Source organism: Callospermophilus lateralis, unplaced genomic scaffold, assembly GCF_048772815.1.
Source record: "Callospermophilus lateralis isolate mCalLat2 unplaced genomic scaffold, mCalLat2.hap1 Scaffold_101, whole genome shotgun sequence".
NCBI lineage: Eukaryota > Metazoa > Chordata > Mammalia > Rodentia > Sciuridae > Callospermophilus > Callospermophilus lateralis.
In genome coordinates, this window is record NW_027510272.1 from 31,382 (window position 1) to 41,631 (window position 10,250).

The following is a 10,250-nucleotide window of genomic DNA, read 5'->3' on the forward strand; positions in this document are numbered from 1 at the left end:
TAGTTGATATTTTTATTTATTTAACACCTGGGCCATGCTGAAGGTTATACCTGCCTTGAGATTTAAACATCTTCTGTTAAATTCAACATTTTTACTTGCTACTTTCTTCCATTACGTTTCACCCTGTCTCAATTTTTCTGTAACTTCCATGGCCTTGCTTTCATATGTAAGTGTATTTAGTATTTATATTCAGTTTTTTATTTATCTTTATATTTAATATTTATCTTCTTTTCTCTATAACTCATTTTAGTTTTGGTTGGTTTTGCCCTTATTGAACTTCTTTCTAGTAGCTTGTTGCCAATTATCTTTATTTACTTCATAGATAATAACTTTCACATTTTTATTGATATAAAAGTGTTCAGTGAAATCCTACAACTGGCAATGACTTTATTAATGTGACTACAAACAAAAAGTGAAGTACAACATCAATATTTTGAAAATGAGTTATATATACTATATATACTAATATATATATATATATATATATATATATATATATATATATATATATATCTTGAATCTATTCTCTTCATGTGATCTTTTCACCATAGAATTATAAAGTCTTATTGATCTGCATTCCTTTAAGTTCTTACAATGTAGTGTTCGGGAAACATGTTGATGTCCAATAACTTATAAACTAACAATGTAAGATACCAGAAAATATAATGGAAACACCATATTTTAAAGGATTTTCTTAGTAATAGTTTTCTTCCCATAACCAAAATGTTAATATATGTTTTCTGTAAAAAATTAGAATAATATTGTTATTTTTTTAATTATAAAAGCATAATAAACTTACCTTTGAACAGCAGAGGTATACAATGAAGGTAATAAACATCACCTGTAAACATAAACGTCACCCTGGAGTTGTTATGTTAGTTATAACCATCCATTTCTTTCCTACACCTTTAGTAGAGACCCTCATTCATTTTGGGCTCTGCATTGGTGTATTCGCTTACTCCCTAAGGTTTATTTGTAACCCCATTGAATACTAATGGTGAAGTTTTCTTAGTTATTTGAGGACATGCCGTGCACAGAGTGGCAGAACATTACAGTTGTTCCACACATTTTCAAAGCTGAAGTTGAACGAGGTGACACTTGGCTACCTTCTTTCAACTCTCAGCCTGTAAACAAGAGTCCTTTTTTTGCAATCTATCTAAAGCTGCATTTTAGCATTTTTATGCTTTTTGTTGGTGATTTTGATGTTTAAGATGGCCCTGGACCTATATAGTACTGAGGTGCTTTCTAGGATTTCTAAGTGCATGAAGGCTATGTTGTACCTTGCCAACAAAGTATGTGTGCTGGATAAGTTTTATTCAGGCAGAGTTATAATGATGTTGGCCATACACTCAGTGTCATGAATCCACAGTATGTATTAAATAAGGTGTCTTTAAATAAAAATGTACATGAAACATGGTATTCATCAGCTGACAAAATTATCATAACCAGAGGCTGGCAGGAACCTCTCCCTGTGTTTTCACTTTTTGTAAATTCAGTGCTTTCACAATGTTACAGATTTCATAATGAGAATAACAAGAACACTTTAATTTTTTTTTTTCAAAAATTAAGTTCCACTGTAATTTATGCATTTTTCTCTTAATGGCATATTTGAATGTTTTCTCATGTCATTAAATATTTTAATATCATTTTAATGTCTGTGTAGCAATGCAGCCTACAGAAGTGCTATTAGTTTATTTAATAAAAGTCCTTTTATAGATCATTTGCTAATCCCCCTAACTTTTTGCTATCATATGCAATTCTGGAAGAAAAATTCTGTAGCTTAATCTTTACCACATCCATGATTTTTTCCTTAGGATAATTTTTATGCAAATGAAATTTTTTAGACATAGCTTATGCAAATCAAAACTTAGCTGTTTGCAATATTCCTTTGTGATCTCTCTAATATGCTCTATCCTGCATAGAAGAAAATTAACAAAGAGTCCCATTTTATCAAATTTTGAAAACCTTTATTGGAATATGAAAAATACATAAAAGTTATTTTTATCTCTTATTTCAGTGGCCATTTATAGTAAATTTGTTCTGATGTATGTAAGTTGCATTGTAGAGTACTTTAGATATGGAGAGACTCATAGATTAGATATGAATGTGCCCCCATGAACTGTTAGGGGTTTTTTAGTCCACCTCCTACTTTTTATTGATAAGGTAATAAACATTACCTGTAAACATAAACATCAGACTGGTTGACTGCTTTATTTTGAATTGAATTTTTTAAAAGAACAAAACCACATAGCTTTATTTATTATTTTAATATTATAACCACGGATGTGCAGGAGGACTCAGATTGTCTATTCCCACACCCATACCCTCTTTGATTGTTTTTTCTAGCTTTGTTTCAGACACCTAAATTCAAGAAACACAAATACACATCTATTCTTTGTAGGCACAGGTGCAGAAATGAAGAAAGGGCACCCCTCCCGTTCATCCAGCAAGTCAGAGCAGGCACACCGATGCCCTCTTCTCTAAGGGAGATACTGATTAATGTCTCTGGGGGTACTCTGAAGTAGAATGCATTGGAAATACAGAGATTGGAGAAAATACTACTTTCTGCTGTGAGAATTGAGTAACTGAATAAAGTGGCATGTGTTTTAGACATTGAATGATGACTTGGAAATTATCATTGGAAAATTTATCTAATGGTATAAATTTGCATACTTCTACTACATTGGCAGATTTTTAAATTTTGTATATGATCTTTCTCAAATAAGGCACTTGTTTAGCTTGTCATTATTTTAAGCACTGCTGCTACAGAAAAGTAAATATTGATATTCCTGTATCACTCTTATTTATGAAGGGTGTTTGGTATTTCACATTTTTTACATAGACTCATAATAATTGTGTTAAGATTTTTGGTCACTGTGACCAAAATACCTGACAAGAACAACTTAGAGGAGGGAAAGTTTATTGGGGGCTCATGGTTTCAGAGGTTCAGTCTATGGATTTCCCACTCTATTGCTCTGGGATGCAGGAAGGTCAGAACATCATGGTGGAAAGGCATGGTGGAGGAAAGCTACTCAATTCAAGCAGAGAAATCCTGAGCAACAGTGATAGAATATAAACCCCAAGACAGTGACCTACTTCAGTGACCTACTTCCTCCAACTCTGACCCACCTGTATACAGTTACCACCCAAGTTGACCCATTCAGATTATTAATCTAGTAAATGGAGTAATCCATTGATCAGGTTGCAGTTCTCACAATCTAATCATTTCACATCTAAATATTCCTGCATTAACACAGGAGGTTTGAGGGGACACCTCATATTCAGTCCTTAACAATAATTATTTTGGTTTGTTTATGTAGTCCTTTTGGATCACACATCATTTAGTATATAATTTCAGGTTGTACTGATACATTTTAATTTTACACTCTTCTCTAATTTGGTCAATTTGGACTTTGCTCCATGTTTTGATTATTATAGATAATCACAAATGAATAATTAAATGATTATATAGCTTGTGAAATATTTTTGAGCATATATTCCTCAGAGTGGAATTACATTAAACTACTTTATAGCTTTTGTCATGTATTTTCATAATGCTGTCCAAAAATGTTTGGCTGATTACTTGCATTCCTTTCCATGGTTATTCCATCATTGTATGGTGTGTGTGTGTGTGTGTGTGTGTGTGTGTGTGTGTGTGTGTGTATGTGTTTAAAAATCCTACTTTCTTAGCAACTGTAAAAATGGCATCTCATCTTTTTAAATGTATATTTGTTTTACTACTAGCAAGTATCAATCATTTTTCCCAATAGTATTTGCTACTGAGATTATGTCTTAGGTAAAATTGATTGTAATTTTTTGCCCAAAAACTTGCTTTGTAGAACCTTTCTTTGTCTCACTTAAGGTCATTCCGTTATTTATGGAGATATTCCAAATTAAATAATTTTCTGTATATAAAATTTGAAGTACATAATGTGTACCTTTATATGTTGAGTGGTGTAGAGGGAATAGCACCTCGTATGACTGGGTTTCTCACTTAGCACAGATACTTTATGGAAGAAAAATATGTCTGAACAACCTTCTCAATGACGTGTAAAAGAAGCAGATGTTATATTGATAGTATAATTCTAAAATAGTTTATTCTCTATTATTGGAATGCATCTGTTCACCATAGTAATAATAGCCCATTCTGATTCCATCCTCTTTCTTTGTGCTGTTACTATACCTTGTGTATATTCTCCATTAAGGAAACTTAGTCACAGTACATTGTCATTAAGACTTTTTTTATGTGTATATGTTTTCTCTTCTAGATGCTCCCTGAGTAGTAGAAACCCATAGTCAAATCCTTTCTTCCCTTAATTCCTGATGCTAACACATAGCCATGAAGTCACTCCTTAGTTTTTTCACTCATTTAGCAAGCATTTATTGGATGTCCAAGTGCTCTCCAGAGTTTTATTGGACATGGAGTCCATAAAGATGAAAAACCCTGGTCCCTGAAGTCTGGCCAGACTATTTCCAGGGAGGAGAAACTTGAGTCCCTAGATAATTGACAGAGTGTGAAATCTGATTTTAGAGTTTAGTAAGGCCTTAAAGCACTAAAAAATATGAGTCAAGATACTTTATTAAAGCAGCAACTATCAGAACTTACTGGAAAAAGTATGTTATAACATGTTATAAATTCTTTACAGTTTGTTTTCCCAAACTTTATAGGTTTTTAGCTAAGTTGGTCTGGACAACTCTGAGTCCCTACCCTCATTCATTAAAAATCCTAACTCATAGAGATGTACTATTTAAAGCAGACAGAAACCTTAGCAATCATCTAGTTTAAATCCGTCTTTTTACAGTTGAGGAAATTAGACCCTAAAGCATTCATAACTTACCCCAGCCTGGTTGAGGCTTTTTTTCAGATCTTATTTCAATATTGTAGAAGGATATATTTCCTTATAAATATAATGAAGAACATTCTGTGTATCCTTGCACATTTGAGCCTAAGAGTTTCTAATCAGACACAAGAATCATGTAGATTCAGGCTCATGTGGATGTGAGCTATGTCTTCCATGTACACTATGCTCACATACCACCCCATTTCCCTTTGTTTCGTGTGTACCTCCAAAAATGCCACAGGAAACTGAGCTCTGTGATATTTCTTATATTTCTACAGTGTTTGCTGCTTAAAAAGAGATTGAAGTCTACTTTTAGAATTCAGTTGTGGTTCTTTGTGACAAAGATACGTACAAATTAGTACTTGGTTCTGAGCTTTAGCTTTTGAGTGTAATATATAATATGTAAAGGAAGGAGAGTACATCAAGGAGAATGTATAATGCAGTTGGCTCATGGCAGTAGAATTTTTCACAATGTTTTGTCTGGATCTTATAAAACAGCCAAGCGCTTAGTGTTTTTTGAGAACAATCCAATGTTTTGTTTTCTCTTTTACTTTGATTAGACTTCAGAAGATAAAGATGTGTCTATCTTAGTCACACCAGACCAAGCTCACATGGTAACCTTCATATGAGATGAGTGTGGCAAAAGGCAGAAAAAAACCTTTGGAACTGTATATTATTGTTTAACAAAATTAAAGACGTTCACTTATCCCTTTATTACATGAAGCAATCTTTCAGTTCAAGTGAGGGCTCAGAAGCAAGAGACTTCACTTAACATCTTCTAACTTGGGGTTGGTTTGTTTGTTTGTTTTCAGATCTGAGTCAGAAGTTTTAATTTTAGAGTACTCTTTAGGACCATATTTCTGTTCCCTGAATTGTCAAATTGTGTGTGCGTTTTCCTAGAGAAGGATTCCTAGCATCATAAACGTATCCTCAAAGGAATTCTCAAGTCAAAGATGAGGAAAACAATTGCTTCAAACTTTCACACAGTGACTGCTAGAGTGTGGTAATTCGTGAAATGAAAAGCAACTTCACTGTTGACATCCCTTTTCACAAGTTCTTCAGAGTGGCAGAGGTAATAGTCACTACTTGCATTTGTGGTTTCTTTAATCACATTAAAAAATTCCCAATTCATTGCTTGTGTTTGGAATGACCATATACCTTCCATGTACAAGATGGCTTAGGTTGGAATATTGACTAATTCCACCTGGTTGTCAAAAGAATATATGTATTTCTTCTTAATGGACTTCATCCTTCACTGTTAAAAGAGAGAGGTTAAGATTTCTATAATTCCATCTTTCTCGTGATCTTATTCATCTAATAAAGGTAAATGAACTTAGACATAATTATTAGAAATGTGATTTGATACCACCACTGAATTATGAACTTTTTCTTGCTGTGGTTTCTTCAAAGATTTTGTGTCTTACAATATATAATATTATATGTTAAAATTTTTTCAACTGCTATGTTTTAATGGGGATTTTACTATTTTAAAATTTTTTGTGCTCTTTTGTTTTCTCTTTTGATCAATATTTTGTTAATTCCTTGAAAGCTGTTGAAAGAATTATAAGAATTATATTGAGTACAGTTTAATTACATTGGGCTTCTGAGGGGTGATGACTGAAATCTGACTTAACTTAGGTTTCATTTTATAAATAATCATTTCAGAGTTAAACATGATGGCAATCATTCCTTCTATAAAAGAGACTCAGGTTAGACCACTGCTCACACTAACTTGCTGATTTGGCATCATGATTAGTAATTGCTCTGATTTACCCATGGTCTCCTTTCTTGGCCTTGAAACTAAGTAAGAAGAAATAAGACTGCTATTAAATATCAGGCTATGAAAATTAGACTTTATATAATCACTCACATATGAAAAGGCAATTTTTGGTGAGTGAGGGTGTTATGGATTGAATTGTGCCTTCCTCCCAAATTCATGTTAAAATCCTTACCCTTGTAGTTACCCCAGAAAGTAACTGCATTTGGAGACAGGGTCATCACAGAATCAAATGAAAATGAGTTCATGTGAGTGGACCCTAACTCCGGTGGACACCTGCCTGGTGTCCTTCTAACAAGAAAGATTAGGACTTAGACATACTCAAGGGGAAGGCCACATGGAAAGTCAGGCAGAAGATGGCTATCCACAACTAAGAAAAGGACTTCAGGAGCAGCCAACCCCCTGAACACCTTGATCTCAGACTTCTATCCACTGGAGTTGTGAGAGAGGCCACTCTAGTGTTTAGCACCCTGGTTGTGGGACCTTGTTTTGACAGCCTGATCAAGCCAGTGCAGGGCTCTTGTTGCAGAGTTGCTCAAACCAGCTCTGTTAATCAAAGGAAAAGAGAAGCTCATCATTCTTCTTGGGAATCAGGGGGTTTTATTTGTGTTGCTTCCACATAACCTCTATGATAGCGTCCTAAAGCCATTGGTATTTTGTTGATTAATTTCCCAGTGGTACCTCCTTCAAATAGATCAGTAGATCATCTCTAAAATATTTTTTCCTATAAAGCTTCAGGAAACCTATATATTGAAAAATAATTTGAATTAATAAATAAGAATATCTGCTTCATTCCAATCAAAATGTTGTTTTATCCTCTTTAATGATAATAAAAATGAATATGGGTTTTTTTTAGAGGGGAGCAGTGTGGGGAGTCTTGTCACTTTATAAAAACATATGAAAAGAATTGTAAAATATTTGCCAGACAGACTGAAGGACAAAGTTGACTCGCTAAATGAACTAAAGGGAATTAAGTTCAATTAGTTACAGACCAAATAAAAGGTATTTATGTTTCAGAGTTTTGTTTTTGTTTTTTTTCCCCTATTCTCAGAGTAATTTAACATCAGGGAGGGAGTTGAAAATGGAGGAAACAGGAGGAAATACAATTTTGTCCCCTCTGCTCTCAATTTGGTTGATAAACCCCAGTGAAGGTTTCTAGCAGGGGGACAAACCCACCTCTTTGCATTCATATAGATATTAGAGAAACCAGTACTCTTGAATTTACTTTCTTCTCAAGCTTCATATCAGAGTGTATCTCGATCCTTTCATTTTTACAAGTTTGTCCTAGAAAATATGGTAAAGTCAGCCTTTGCAATTAAGTGCAAAATCAATGTAAACTGCCCAGAGGACTAGGGTATTGGGTATTAGCTTGTAGAGACAAATGCTTTTCCATTCCTCTTGTGATTCAGCCACTATTGGATATAGAAATTTAAGACTTAATCTCTATTATCTCAATGTTCCAGTTTTAGGCAGAGTGAGAAGGAATAAAAGGATTTTTTCCCCTTCCAAACCAGAGAGATACATATTATATTAGAAATACTGTACTGGTTTCTGGGTATATTTAGGCCATGATAGATACAACATTCTGCACTACAATAAAAAAAATATGTCTTTTCCCTTGAAGTTATATTTTAGCTTTCATTAAGTTCTTATGTGCCGTAAGTTTGGAAGGGGGTAAGCATTTATAGCACTGCCAAGAGTTTGCTAGAATACAGTAGAAAATACTCTAATAACATAGGTGGATATTAATTTTGAATTTTGTAGCTGAAATTGTACTCTGTGGGGGTATAGCACATAAGCAGATATTTGTAGCAGTCCTAGTTGAAGCTTAGCCTTCCCTGTTTTGCTGACCAATGGTATGACCTTGGGAAGATGGTTCATTTGTTTCTGGCCTTCACTTGTACTTGAAGGGTGACATGATGGAGACAGATGATATTTTAGGTTCTTGCCTTTAAGGGGCCTTACAATTATTGCTCAATACACAAATCCATATGTCAACCAGTACCACACATTTGTTACTGTTCTTCAAATTAATTTCATTGTTATCGAGATCCATGTAATCCATGTGTATTTAAAAGCATATTGAATTCAGCGTACTTATTTCATTATGCAACATCTTAGATGACAGATGTGTAAAAGAACAAATTACTAACATTTAGGGGTTCATATAGTTCTTTATTGTTACATGTTTTTGTCTGGTTTATATGTTAAAAATTGGTGTTTCTATTCCAAAAAGAGGAACAGGCAGATTCAGTGATCTTCAAGACTCTTCCAGCTAGGGCATTCAACAGTCTTTAGAAGTGTGCAAACTATACTATAGTTGCTAATTATTATAACCTTAAAGATTTGCTAAGAGGATATAATCAGAGAGTGCTTAACAGCACAATTTATGGTGAATAGTGAATATTCTCAGTCTGTAGAGCTTGGATGTGACGTGTAGAGAACTCCATTATTAGTCCACACTTCAGTCCAGTTGGTTGGAGTTCAGGCTCTAGGGCTCTCCTATGCTGGTCTTATTTGTTGGCAACTGTGAAGTTCTTGGGTCTCAGGAGTGGCCCTGCCTTCCTGGTTTCACTAGGCATTGATCTAATTGGAGTTTCTCTGGTGGCTCCACTGTTGTGACCAGTCTTTTCCTGGGCCCAGCCATCTTGAACATCATTTGAAATCTAGGTGGAGGGAGCCACATCTCCACAGTTCTTGAATTCAGCACCAAGTAGCACTGCCAGTGGCTTATAGCTTTTGCTTCCACAGTGGTGTGGACACACCAGGGTCTTCGTGAGCTATGTCAGGGGTGACTGGGAAGTAGGGCAGGCATTGGAATTTGAGGAACAAGATCTAAAACACTCTGGGCAGTGAGAACATGGAGGGTGTTCCAGACTCATCCCCCACCCCATCTAGTCTACCATACTAGGGGTCTGGGCCTGTGATAGGAGGGGAAGCCTCCAAGATCTCTGAAATGTCTTTCTGTCATTCTCCATTGTCTTCATGATCCTCTCTATCCACATTAATCCTCTGAGCCATAGGTCACCTAGACACAACCTTGATTTGGTCGCCAAAACTCACCTTTCATTCTTTAATGGTCAGCCTGGTATTTTTTCCAAATCATTCCCTTCTTGGTTCTCTTTTAATTACAAATAATTTGTCTTTAAATATCACCTCCCTTTTACTGTTTTACTGAAGTGTTTGAAATTAGCCACACAATTTCTTCAATATTTTGTTTAGAAATTCCTTACACCAGATATCTTAGTTCCAGGCTCTTAAATTCCATTTTCCATTAAAGCCTTCAGGAATGGACACAATTCACCAAAGTTCTTTGTAACTTTATAATAAGGATGACCTTTACTCTAGTTTCCAATACCTTGTTCCTCATCTTCATTTGAGAGTTCAACAGAATGCCTTTGCTATGCATATTCCTACAAATATTCTAGTCATGACCACTTAAATAATCTCCAAGATTCAGACTTTGCCTGCAATTCTCCTCTTCATCTGAGTTCTTAACCAGGGTTGCCTCAGGCACCACTTTATGGCAACCTGCTCTTATAGATTCTTCTGGCCTCTACCCCTTACCCAGTTTCAAAGCTGTTTCCACATTTTGAGGTATCTATTATAATAACAGCCTTACTTCTTGTAGC